The sequence below is a fragment of the Rhipicephalus microplus genome, chromosome 3 (genome assembly GCF_043290135.1).
Source record: "Rhipicephalus microplus isolate Deutch F79 chromosome 3, USDA_Rmic, whole genome shotgun sequence".
Classification (NCBI taxonomy): domain Eukaryota; kingdom Metazoa; phylum Arthropoda; class Arachnida; order Ixodida; family Ixodidae; genus Rhipicephalus; species Rhipicephalus microplus.
In genome coordinates this window covers 162380274-162394496 of record NC_134702.1, presented here as the reverse complement: position 1 = coordinate 162394496, position 14223 = coordinate 162380274, and positions in this window count along the sequence as shown.

Genomic DNA, 14223 nt, shown 5'->3' with positions numbered 1-14223 from the left:
GCAGCATGTGCACTGACGCAGTGATAGCTTTTAGTCGACGACTTTTTTACATTACTGCGTGCCTCCAAGCGTGCTTGCGATACGCAATGAATATTTTTTTGTAAGTTATGCTGCACGTTGTCAACAGGATTTCACAAGCGTTATTTGTGATTGATGATTGCTATGTGGGGTTTAACGTCCCTAAACCAACATATGTTCATGAGAGATGAGAGCGTTATTTTTGCGCAAAATTTGCTCGCAACATTGGGTGGCACTACATTTGCACTGTGAATTTTGATAGGAACAAATTGCTCCAATTGTACAGGTTCTATTGTGAAATCTGCAAGTTCAAGGTAATCAATGTGGAGAAGTGCTGAGATGGTCACTAATGAAAATGCACCCGGGACCAGACTTTACCTACTCACACAGAAATGGCTTGTTTGCCGCGTATATATATATATATATATATATATATATATATATATATATATATATATATATATATATATATATATATATATATTGATGACGAAGACCGAAACTGGTACCCTGGCGCAGGCGCGCATGCTAGGTGAGCGAGGAAGAAGGGGCAGAATAAGAACAGCTTGCCTGACGAACGGGTGTTGTGTCTGTCTCGCTCTTTATAATGGCGCAGTTCGACAAGTGAATAATCCGCGGGAAGCCACCGGTACGTGTCTTCGTGGTTCGTCGGCATCGCGGGCTTCTCCATCGAGGAATGCCGTTCACGCTTCCTTGCCAATGGGGTCCCACCCGCCGTTTCAGCTACCCTTCAGACCACCAGTGGACGGCGTCCAGGCCTCCACGGGGGTTGTAGGGCATGACCTTATTGACACCCTGTCACCGTTTCACGGCAGGGGTCCGCACCGGCTCCTGTCCTTTGGGACTGCCGCTCACGCTTCCCATGGCCTACATTCCCGTTGCCACACTCTTTCAACATACGAGCTGCCATGGAACGCCGTCCAGGCTTCTCTGCTCGTCAAACTCACCGGCGTGAGTGCTGCAACCGCTACTTATTCGAAGACCGCGATCACTGACTTTTCGGGTTTCACACACGACAGCGTCGCGAACCTGCGGCGTACCATCGCGCTACTCCGCGTCAAGACTAACGAACTGACAGCGTCGATTTCCGAGCGAGCTCCTACAATGTTGCCAGAATTGCGTGCCACTAACGCCGTGTTGGATGTAGCTGCCTCGCACGACCTTGAGGCAAGCCCCATGGAGCAACGGTGGCAGCTTTGGAGCACCCTTCTGCAACTCTCAGACCAGCTCAACGACTTTGCCTCAGTGATATCCGCATTCTCTTGTGCCGCCCAACCATCGCCGTCCACCTACGAACTGTCGGAATTCGACGGGTTCCGGAACGACACCGACAGCTGGGTGGCAACCGTCAACGCGCTAGCAATGTGCGTGGCCTGGACAGAGAATCCAAAATGGTATGTGGCCATAGACCGTTTTCGGGAAGGTGCAGCGGCGTGGCACCGGTATGAAGGTTGGGAGCAGCAGTCATGGGCGGAGAGAGCTTCAAGCTCATAGCTGCTTTCGGTCCAATTCCCTGTGCCACTTGCCCATGCAAATCGACCTTCTCTCAGGACGGAACTCGGGAAAAGCCCGACCCGGAGGATGCAATTCAAGCCCCTACCATCGTGTCATCTCTCGGTGACCAAGATGTAGGGAACAATCACGATCGTGTAACTCTGCCTTGCACAGGCATTTCTGCTGTCGTATTTAGAGCTCCTGAGGAGCACCGGCCCGATGGTGCTGCTGTGTCCGGTGGGTCCCTGATGGCAAGCTTTGCGCAACGCTCCGCAAGAGGCCCCAACGCAGGTCGTCCGGTCGACTTAGAGGCACCGGCCACCATCCTACTGGACATTCTACCACCTAATGAGACAGGTCTTTCCGCTGAGGCTAATAACATCCCATCTGACCAGACGGAAGAGGATATGCACTGCCTGAATTGGTAGAGTCTCCGATTTTCGGAACGGCTTCCGTCGACGATCTCCCCCCAGTACGCAGCGTGGCTTCAAGAATAGCTGACTTTATAGCACCTGGGAGCCCCATAGCAACCACGCACCGCAAGTCACGGACTACGCAAGTCACGGCGCAGGAGCCACGCCACAGGTCAGCACGAGGGCTTCACCCCAAGTTTGTGCAGATGTCTAATCGCACCAAAAACAACCCTCGATCCGCCGAAAATTGCGTAGACGGCTGCGTATGATGCTACTTGTTTCGTTGCCGGATCCACCATTTCCTGCCCTGTTTTCTAAAATGTGGTGGGACAAACAAAAGCGTTCTGTGATCAACCTGCGACCATGTCGATCCAGTCGGGGCTGCCCGCCAGAACCATCTCCAAGAAAACCACACCACTGCAGGAAACTTCTACCACGAGAATGCCTGCTCGGCTCACCAAAGAAAAATCCAAGTCGAACTGCTTTCTCTAAAAAGCCGCAGCGTGGCCAAGGCTGTTGACTGCTCCGCGACAGTCAATGTCGTCCCGCGGAGTCATCATCAACAAAGGGACCAACCAAGACCCAGCCCCTACCACGACATGGCGAACGACCCAGGCGACATAGCCAGTTTCGGCCGCTGGAGCCAATTTCGACAAACTTCCACCGTGGTCGGGGCCGACCACGACGATGCAGCCGACGCCGCCCACCTGAAGCAATGTCAACTGCTGCAGCTAGCCTCACCCATATGAATATTGTCGTGTGGCCCATCGACAATGCTTGAAGTCATGGCCGAGTGTGATGACGGAGACCGAAACTGGCACTCTGGCACAGATGCGCATGCGAGGTGAGTGAGGAAGAAGAGGCAGAATAGAACAGCTTGCCCGACGAACGGATGTTGTGTCTGTCTCGATCACAAATATATATATATATATATATATATATATATATATATATATATATATATATATATATATATATATATATATATATATATATATATATATATATATATATATATATTGACGCGAGGATGTAGTGGGTTTCTGGCTGTTGCGTGGCTAGTGTCATCATTACTTGTGCGTGTCGAAGGATTTGGTTGGCAGAAAGACGACGACAAACTTACGCTGCTCGATCACACCAATTTATCTCGCAGAATTCCTGGCTATTACATTTTCTCTTCGAAAACTAAATTATCAGCAATCAAAAGCTGTTATTATTTCGGATGTTTTGTCTGTATGTACACATCTAACGTCCGCAAAGAAGTCTCCTCTTCTCAGGATATTTTGGTCTCTCGTACCGCATAGCCTATCAAAAGTTCGGTTTATTTGGGTCCCCGGGCATGCTGGAATTGAACTAAATGAAATTGCTGATTCGCTCGCTTCGGCATCTTTAAATTTTCCGGTGGTGCTAGTAGCTCCACTGTTTCCTTTTATTACTGCCGAACGATTCAAACGCCTGTTAATCTTAAAAATCAATGAAACGTCGCTTCTACAATCTGAAGAATTTTGGCACTTGCAATTCACATGGAACATCGCAAAATGCCTTTCCCGTCAATGTGAGGTGACCCTCACAAGCTTTCGCTGTAGAGTTCCTCTGTTAAATTTTTATCTCAACAAATCAGGTTTTTCATTAACTAACCTATGTGTAGTTTGCAATGAACCGGAAACAATAGATCATTTTCTTCTCACATGCCACCACTTCGCCTCATTGCGCCGAATAATTCTTGAAAGACCGATTGGTATGCTCAGATTGCCAATCAATACATCCACCCTATTATCGTTTGGAGCCAGTCAGTTGGGTGTGGGCCGCAGTGCTATTCTGTCAGCGCTACATAAATTCATTCATGCAACCGGAAGGATACGCTGCTAGTGGTACTGCCAGATATATCCAATTCTTTCTCCCCCTTCCTCATTCTTGTTAATTTGTTTTATATATCCTGGTTTATCGCATTCTTCTGCAATTTTTCACATTTTTTCAAAGTAACATTACTATTGTTTCTATCTAATTTCTCTTTATTTTTTTTAGCAAGCGTTGTAAAAAATGATCTATTATGAGGTACAGTGTGGCTAATTCCCCATGTGGGTATGAGCCAAGATCTCCTAGGAGACAAGACAAGACAAGACAAGATCGAAGCTGTTCCGCTGTTTGCTACACTGGTACTTGCACTGATTTTATTACCGTGGAGTGGCTTGGTAGAATCCGAATTCGGTAGTTTTAACTCAAGCCGCTTCAAGCTTCTGCCACCATTTCAACAACTCCGGAGGAAAACCTGGCACTTTGCCTCAGTCGCTGCTTGCTAGGACTACCTCCTGAATTCGGTCCCTTGAGCTCGGCAAGAATGACCACCACAACGGCAAGTCAGACGCAAGAGAGCAACGTAGACAAACTCGCATCCACCCCAAGCGTCGTCTACACAGCACGCGCCCTGAAGCCCGTTCGTGGTGATGTATTTGAAGACGTAGACGACTGGCTAGACCACTTCGATCGGGTTCTATTTGATGTTCGGCTGACTGACGGACTGATTGAACTGACAGCTGTTGCGCTTGTCGTTGTCGATGTAATCAAGAACGACAATGTGCAATTTACAGACAACCAGATGCAGATCTTTCAATTCTAGAAAAACTGCATGATTTCATGTATGAGCACTGTAAAAGCAATGCTAATGTCATCTTGTGCAGTGAGCTCAACCTTCCAAAAATTAACTGGAACCTACTGTGTGTTCCGTCATCATGTCAGCATTCCGAGTTGATGCTTGATATTGCTTTCTCGTTTCGTCTGAAGCAACTTGTGGATCAGCCTACGCATGTATCAGCTACTTCTAGCACAGTTCTTGATCTTTTTTTCGTTTCGGAAACCTGGCACTTTGCCTCAGTCGCCGCTTGCCAGGACTACCTCCAGAATTCGGTCCCTTGAGCTCGGCAAGAATGACCACCACAACGGCAAGTCAGACGCAAGAGAGCAACGTAGACAAACTCGCATCCGCCCCAAGCGTCGTCTACACAGCACGCACCCTGAAGCCCGTTCATGGTGATGTATTTGAGGACGTAGATGACTGGCTAGACCACTTCGATCGGGTTCTATTTGATGTTCGGCTGACTGACGGACTGACTGAACTGACAGCTGTTGCGCTTGTCGTTGTCGATGTAGCAGTATTGTAAATAATAATCGACAACGACAATGTGCAATTTACAGACCGCCAGATGCAGATCTTTCAATTCTAGAAAAACCGCATGATTTCATATATGAGCACTGTAAAAGCAATGCTAATGTCATCTTGTGCGGTGATCTCAACCTTCCAAAAATTAACTGGGACCTACTGTGTGTTCCGTCATCATGTCAGCATTCCGAGTTGATGCTTGATATTGCTTTTTCGTTTCGTCTGAAGCAACTTGTGGATCAGCCTACGCGTGTATCAGCTACTTCTAGCACAGTTCTTGATCGCTTGATTTTTTTTTGTTTCGGAAAATATTAGTGCTGTAGGCTATGACATGTCGTATTTGCCTGGGCTATCCGATCACGACATCGTCCTTTTTTCTGGTCGTATGCGAGTCTTGAGGATAAAGGGCGAAAACGTCACTAAAAAATTCCCTGATTTTAACCGTGCTCAAGATGAGATTATACTAGATCTTCTGAAAGAAAATTTTGATATTTTTCAACATATTTATGCTACTGGAAATTCTACTGTCGAAGATTTGTGGATTCATTTCAAGGCTGTTGTTAATAAATGCATTAGCAATTATGTCTCTACTAGACAAAAAAAGCGTAGTCGGCGGAATCCCTGGGTCACTCGCGAAATATTACAGTTGAAACGCCGTGTCAAACGATTACATCGCTCGGCTGGGAACAGAGGGGCGGTGTCCCTACAGTTACTCCGAGATGAATTGCGCACAAAGATAAAGCTATCCAAGTTCCATTTCTTCAACGTCAAAATGCATCATTTTTTGGCAAATGACCCAAGAAAGTTCTCGTTGCACCTAACGAATAAAAATGAGGTTATTAGCAAAATGAAACTTGATGACACTATCACCGATGACAGTAACTGTATAGCCAATACATTTAATGACTACTTTTCGTCTGTGTTTTCTCGTGCCACCGTTCAGCCCTCGTCATATCCGAAAACTAGCTATGCTATCCCGAATATAGAAATCAACGAAAGCGGCATTTTTTCGGCGCTACTCGAATCAGACACTAAAAAATCTATTGGCCCAGATGGCATACCAAATATGTTCCTGCGCAGAACGCCGAATGGTGCACGAAGTATCTGAACATAATCTTTAAAGAAAGTATACGGACAGCGGAAATACCTTTAGAACGGAAAACTGGAAAGGTGGTGCCTATTTTTAAGACTGGCGACAAACTTAAAGTAATCAACTACAGACCAGTTTTGCTACTGTGCACTTGTAGCAAGGTTTTGGAACATTTCATATTTAGGCATATCTGTTCTTTCTCAGAGGACAACAATTATTTTTTAAGTAGTCAGCATGGTTTTCGGCGCGGGTTGTCCACTGCAACGCACCTTATTCACACTGTAAATGATCTAATGGTAATGCTTGACAAGGGCGGACAGATTGACATGGTTTTTCTTGATTTTGAAAAAGCCTTCGACTGTGTGTCCAACCGACATTTAATGTTAAATATCCGATGCCTTTTTGACAATCCTCGGATAGTACAGGGGCTCGACTCATATCTTACACGGCGTAGGCAGTTTGTTCACATAGGCAATTCGGACTCAGAATTCGCATCTGTTCTTTCAGACGTTCCTCAGGGTTCGGTGCTCGGCCCGTTACTCTATTATTCTATATTATTAATTTACAGATTTACAGCACTGGCTTCGCTGGCTTCGTCAGACGACCAAATCGCGCGTCAATTTGGTCTACAAACGCCAGCGCATGGGACCTCTACAATCTCGTCCACTATCTCTAGAGTGAGCACCGACTACTGGAATTCCTTAAAGTGGGAGGAAGCGATTGGGGTCGCGACATTAGAGATAAAGATTTGGAACAATTCCAAGGTCCTGGACACGAGCCCGGCCGAGTTTTGGTAATACTGCCCCCGAAACATCAGCATTCAGTTGCATGTGACGATGCCAAGGAGGTCAGACGAGCGGTGGAGACGCTGACAAAGTATGCGCAAAAAAGGGTACAAAGTGCCAAAAACGTGCAAAAAGAGCGTAGGAAGAATCCATCTACGACTGGCTACGCGAAAACCCCGTGTCGCCGTCGAGCAACATTGTGCGCACCCCAAAATGTCTGACGGACCCGATCTTTTGGTTTATTTGCCTGGACGACAAGTGCCTTCAACGAGCCATCGAAGTGTGTAATGATGAGATGAGTTCGTACTCCACCCTCGACTTCATTGAAATGTATAAAAACACGCAGCCACTCTATGACGCCCCATATGGCGCCCTCACTACCTTTTACATGAATGTGCCCGCGTCATTTGATGCCATGAGGGAACTTTTAAACTTTCAGTTTCACGGCATCCACGAGGAAGTGTCGGCCTTTGCAAACAACTTGCACAGTCTAGTCGAGAAGGTGGTCCCCAAAAAAATTGCATGGAAATTGTGTCCCCTCCGAGTGCAGAAAAAAACTTTTTTTGATCCTGTTCTTTCATTTTACAATGTAGGCTTATGCCACAGGAGCGAAGAACGACACGCCTGAACGATAACCGATGCCAGCCCGGAACGTGAGCCGTGGCTTCACGTGCCACGGCCTAGCGCCTTCTTTATTTTCTTCTGTCGCCATCGCGCGCTCTCCGGTTTGCGCGCCGCCCGAACGAGGGCGCTACAGGGCCCCCCGTGTAGACTGGAAGTCGGAATGTGACATGCCGTTTGTGGTATTCCAACGGAAGATCAGTCGTAGATGAGAGGCTTTCTAGGGCGGTCTCCAGGTACGCCGGCTTGAGTCGGTCCAAGCTGACTGTCTCTTCACGGCCGTTCTGAAGTAGAGTGGCAGTTTTGGGGTTGCGGTGAAGTACGCGGAATGGTCCGTCGTAGGCTGGTGTCAAAGGTGGCCTGACCGCGTCGTGGCGCACGAAAACATGTGTTGCAGTTGCCAGATCAGGGTGGACGAATATGGTCTTGTGTTCAGAAGGTCTGGGTGGAGTGGGCCGGAGGTCTTGAACGCAGTCGAGGAGGCGTTGTAGGAATTGCTGTGGCTAGTCTGGTAGCTTCGTTGACGTGAAGAAGTCTCCCGGAAGCCGTAGAGAAGTGCCATACACCAGCTCTGCTGTTGAGCACTGCAGGTCTGCCCGGATGACAGCTCGTAAACCTAAGAGCACCAGTGGCAAGGCATCAACCCAGGTGGCTCTATTGAGGCGGGTAGTCAAGGCGGTCTTCAGTTGTCGGTGAAGGCGTTCCACCATGCCGTAGACGCAGGGATGATAAGCCGTGGTACGGCAATGTCTGGCTCCGAGGATGCGATTAAGGCAAGTAAACAGCGAGGACTCAAACTGACGTCCACGGTCTGTTGTCACGGTGCCAGGACAGCCAAAACGGGATACCCATGTAGAAATGAAAACGCGGGCAACTGTCTCGGCTGTGATATGTTGAATTGCAACAGCCTCTGGCCAGCGTGTGAAGCGATCGACCATGGTCAATATATAACGGTACACGGAGAATGGCGCCTCGACCTGATGAAACCAAACTTGCGGGTACTGTGGCCAGAAAGATGGGAGACGCAGTTGCACGGCCGAGACGTCCTGCGGACGTGAGGCTTGTTCGGTTGAGGGTGCATTCGAGTCAGTCATTGTCTTCGTCCGAGGTCACCACTTGTAGGCTTATGCCACAGGAGCGAACAAAGACACGCCTGAACAATAACCGATGCCAGCCCGGAACGTGAGCCGTGGCTTCGCGTGCCACGGCCTAGCGCCTTCTTTATTTTCTTCTGTCGCCATCGCGCGCTCTCCGGTTTGCGCGCCGCCCGAACGAGGGTGCTACAACAATAACCGTGGTATCATTCGTAACTTTAACCGCTACACTAGCTTACCTCTACAAGACAACGTGGGCCGTCGCATTCTGATATAGAACGAGCCAAACTGTGAGTCATCTGCTTTTGAAGTTGTCAAAAAAATTTTTGTGGTGACGTAGACTCGGTGACTGTCAAGTACACTGCTGACCAGACCATTTCCAGGACACCCGTCATTGTGCTCTCAAACAACGAGGTGTTTCCGGATGGCGAGGCATTCAACCACCGCATGTGGCGCTACAAGTGGCGGGCGTGTCCTCCAATGAAGAAATACGACAAGAAAATTCACCCGATGGTCCTGGTGCTCCTTTTTGATACGTTTGTCATGGAAGAAACATACGTAGGCACGCGTAAGCTTGATCAATAAACAATTTTTGAACCCAGCATCCTGAGTGCTGGGTAAATGCTTTGCATTTTCCGACTACATCGACAACAACAAGCGCGACAGCTGTCAGTCAGTCAGTCAGTCAGTCAGTCAGTCAGTCAGTCAGTCAGTCAGTCAGTCAGTCAGTCAGTCAGTCAGCCAGCCAGCCAGCCAGTCAGTCAGTCAGTCAGTCAGTGCAGTCAGTCCAGTCAGTCAGTCAGTCAGTCGCAGTCAGTTCAGACAGTCAGTTCAGTCAGTCAGTTCAGTCAGTCAGTCAATCAGTTCAGTCAGTCAGTCAGTCAGTCAGTCAGTCAGTCAGTCAGTCAGTCAGTCAGTCAGTCAGTTTAGACAGTCAGTTCAGTCGGTTCAGTTCAGTCAGTCAGTCAGTCAGTCAGTCAGTTCAGTCGGTTCAGTTCAGTCAGTTCAGTCAGTCAGTCCAGTCAGTCAGTCACAGTCAGTTCAGACAGTCAGTTCAGTCAGTTCAGTCAGTCAGTCAGTCAGTCAGTCAGTCAGTCAGTCAGTCCAGTCAGTCAGTCACAGTCAGTTCAGACAGTCAGTTCAGTCAGTTCAGTCAGTCAGTCAGTTCAGACAGTCAGTTCAGTTCAGTCAGTCAGTCAGTCAGTCAGTCAGTCAGTCAGTCAGTCAGTCAGTCAGTCAGTCAGTCAGTCAGTCAGTCAGTCAGTCAGTCTCAGTCAGTTCAGACAGTGAGTTCAGTCAGTCAGTCACAGTCAGTTCAGACAGTGAGGTCAGTCAGTTCAGACAGTCAGTTCAGTCAGTTCAGTTCAGTTCAGTCAGTCAGTCAGTCAGTCAGTCAGTCAGCCAGTCAGTCAGCCAATCAGTCAGTCAGTCAGTCAGTCAGTCCAGTCAGTCAGTCACAGTCAGTTCGGACAGTCAGTTCAGTCAGTCAGTCAGTCAGTCAGTCAGTCAGTCAGTCAGTTCAGACAGTCAGTTCAGTTCAGTCAGTCAGTCAGTCACAGTCAGTTCAGACAGTGAGTTCAGTCAGTCAGTCACAGTCAGTTCAGACAGTGAGTTCAGTCAGTCAGTTCAGTCGGTTCAGTTCAGTCAGTTCAGACAGTCAGTTCAGTCAGTTCAGTTCAGTTCAGTCAGTCAGTCAGTCAGTCAGTCAGTCAGCCAGTCAGTCAGCCAGCCAGCCAGCCAGCCAGTCAGTCAGTCAGTCAGTCAGTCAGTCAGTCAGTCAGTCAGTCAGTCAGTCAGTCAGTCAGTCAGTCAGTCAGTCAGTCAGTCGCGGTTGCGACATTGACGACAGCTACACTCTTAGCCGCCTCTATTTTTTAGCCGCCTGTATTTGATATTTGACTTACTGACTGTGACTAACTGACCAACTGACTGACTGAACTGACTGACTGTGACTGACTGACTGAACTGACAGCAGTCGCGCCTGTTGTTGTCGATGTAGTCGGAAAATGCACAGTCATAACAACTACGAGAACACTTTCCAATATGACGTTCCGCGTGAAGTCACCCGTAAATCTGACGAATGGCGCACCTCTGACAACAGGCCTCTTTGCTACCACTGTGGCGAAGCGGGCCATCTGTACCGCCAGTGCGCGTATCGCAGGATGGGCCTTCAAGGGTTTCACCCTAACGCGCGTCGACCCAGCAACGGGCAGCGTCCTCGCGAGATTCAGCAATACCGAGCAGCACAGCAGCCGTTTCCTCCTGCACAAAGCCACCGGCCGCGGTCACCTTCTCCTCGGCGCCTCGGCTCGCCTAGTCGTTACGCCACGTTCTGTGGTGTACGAAACAGGTCCCCAAGTCCTGTCCCACGCCGGGAAAATTGAGGTCAGCGGCCTCTGGGGGTAGGGCCGCTGTTGAACGAACTGACAAATATTCTCCGCCACGACACGTTGACGACGCCAATATTTGTCACGAGTTTTTTTGAACATGACGCAGCAACTTCCGTCGCTATTTCTATAACCGTGGACAATCACTCGATCACCGCACTCGGGGATACTGGCGCGAATTACTTCGTTATGAGTGGTGACTTCGCAGTTGCTCTCTGAAAAGAAGTGATGCAATGAATGGAACGGTCCGCAGCTCCATACCGCGGGTAGTCATATAGTAACGCCGGTTGGGAGGTGCATTGTCCTAGTACATATTAGCGCTTCGACCGTCATTGGGACTTTCGTCGTACTGCGTGAATGCTCCAGGCAGGTCATCTTGGGATTAGACATCCTTCGAGAATACGGCGTTATTATAAATCTACGAGAATTGCTGGTGACATTTTCACGTAACGAATATTCTCAGGATTGTGAATCGCGTATGATGGCGTTGCATGTATCCGACGATTCAGTGACAGTACCGCCCCGTTCCAGTGTTCTGGTTAACGTGCTGAGTGACATCAACCTAACGGCTCTCAGAGTTGTGGCAGGCAATGTGTCCATGCTCTTGTCTCGTCAAGTATGCATGGCCCGTGGTCTCATAGAATTGACGCAAGAGCCTGCGAAAATTCTACTAACAAATTTCAGTCATGAATACCAGCTTTTCATGAGGCAGCGTGTCATCGTTCACTCCGAAGAAACTGGAGAGTCGAAAGCCAGCTTCTCACTCATGCAACTCTCTTCCGCTCTTCGCGATGACAAACAGTCTCCGGTTAAGCTTGATGTGAACTGCGCACTTTCGACTTCACAGCGAGAGATTCTTCGCTCCCTCGTGCTTTCCTTCACTGATTGCTTTGCCACGATGTGCAAAATCGGACACCCGTCGCAAAGCACAGAATCATAACAGAGCCCAGCGAAATGCCTATTCGACAACATAATTATCGAGTTTCCCGCAGAAAACAAGGCGCCATCGATGACCAAGTAAAATAAATGATTGCTGACGACATCATTCAGCCATCTACAAGCCCATGGGCATCACCGGTTGTGTTGGTGAAAAAGAAAGATGGCACATTGCGTTGCAGTGTTGACTATTGCAAACTGAACACCGTGACAAAAAAAGACGTTCATCCGCTTCCCCGCATCGACGACTCTCTCGACAACCTTAGAAACACCTAATAGTTTTCATCCATGGATCGACGCAGAGGTTATTGGCAAATTGAGGTCGATGAGCGTGACCGGGAAAAGACCACCTTCATTACTCCTGACGGGCTCTTTGAATTCAAGGTGCTTCCTTTTGGACTGTGCTCCGCTGCCGGGACTTTTCAACGAATGATGGATGCAGTTTTGTCCGGTCTGAAGTAGCAATCGTGTCTTTGCTATTTAGATGACGTCGTCGTTTTTTCCATTGAATTTCGAGCAGCACCTTCAGCGTCTTCGTGCAGTACTTGAGGCGCTACGAACAGCTTGCCTGTCACTCAAGCCCGAAAAAAGCCACTTCGGCTTCGAGAAGCTCAAGTTTCTCTGCCATATTGTCAACAGTGACGGAATTCGCCCAGACCCCAAGAAAACACTGCCTGTCACTGCCTTCCCAACACCGACGAACAAACATGACGTACGCCGTTTTCTGGGCCTTTGTGCGTACTATCATCGCTTCGTTCCAAACATTTCCAAATAGCAGAACCCTTAAACCGACTCACAACAGACGACGTTGCTTTTGTGTGGGCCCCAGAACAACACGAAGCTTTTTGCGAGCTACGACGACGCCTCGAGACTCCTCCAATCTTGGGTCATTTCGACAAAAATGCCGACACTGAAGTGCATAGAGATGCAAGTATAGTCGGCTTCGGAGCCGTCCTTGTGCAACGGCAGGAAGGTATCAAGCGAGTGATCGCCTACCCTAGTCGTACGTTATCATCGGCTGAAACAAACTATTCCACCACAGAAAAAGAATGCCTAGTTGTCTTGGGGGTCATAGTGAAGCTCCTACCGTATTTGTACGGGCGACCGTTCAAAGTAGTCACCGACCAGCATTCCTTGTGCTGGCTTGCTGGCCTGAAAGACCCCTCAGGGCACCTAGCTCGATGGAGTCTCCGCTTACAAGAATTTGACGTTACGGTAGTTAACAACTCAGGACGCGAGCCCACGGATGCTGACTGCGTATCACGCGCCCCAGTCGAGTCAATTCCGCCTCACCAAACTGACGACGAAAGTTTCCTCATGGCCGTCACAGCCTTCGACTTGGCTCAAAAACAGCGTGATGACACATAACTTCGCCCGATCATCGACTATCTCGAGGACTAGCTTGAAAAGCCACCACGAACATTCAGGTGCACAATTTAATTATTTTTCCTTCGTGACAACGTCCTGTACAAGCAGAGCTTTGATCCCTACGCTTGAAGCGCCCTACTGGCCGTGCCATTTCTGATGCGAGACGACATCCTTAAAGCGTGCCATGACGAACCGTTTTCCGGGCATTTAAGGTTCCCGCATACTCTGGCACGTATCCGCCACACGTACTACTTGCCCAAACTGTCCCGTACCGTCAAGCACTACGTCAAAACCTGTCGAGATTGTCAGCGTCACAAAACTCCGCCCATGAAACCTGCTGGTCTTTTACACCCTGTGGAGCCACCCCAAGAACCATTTCAACAAGTTGGCCTGGACTTGCTAGGTCCATTTCTGAAATTTTCAGCGGGTAATTGCTGGATAATAATTGCGACTGACTATTTGATCCGTAACTGTGAAACACGAGCACTCCAGTGCGGTACGGCAGGCGATGTCGCGGGTTTCTTCATTCATGCTGTCGTCCTCTGCCTTGATGCACCGTCCATGGCTCTAATAGGCAGAGGCACGGCCTTCACTGTCCAACTACTAGAAGAAGTGATGACACTCAGCGGCACCATACATCGCCCAACGACAGCTTACCATCCACAAGCTAACAAATTAACAGAACGGCTCAATACGGCCATCACACACATGATTTCCATGTATGTCGACGTAGACAATAGGAACTGGGAGAGTGTCCTCCCTTTCGTAAATTTCGCATATAACACTGCCGTGCAAGATAGTACAGGGTTGACACCTTTCCACCTGCTTCATGGCCGCGA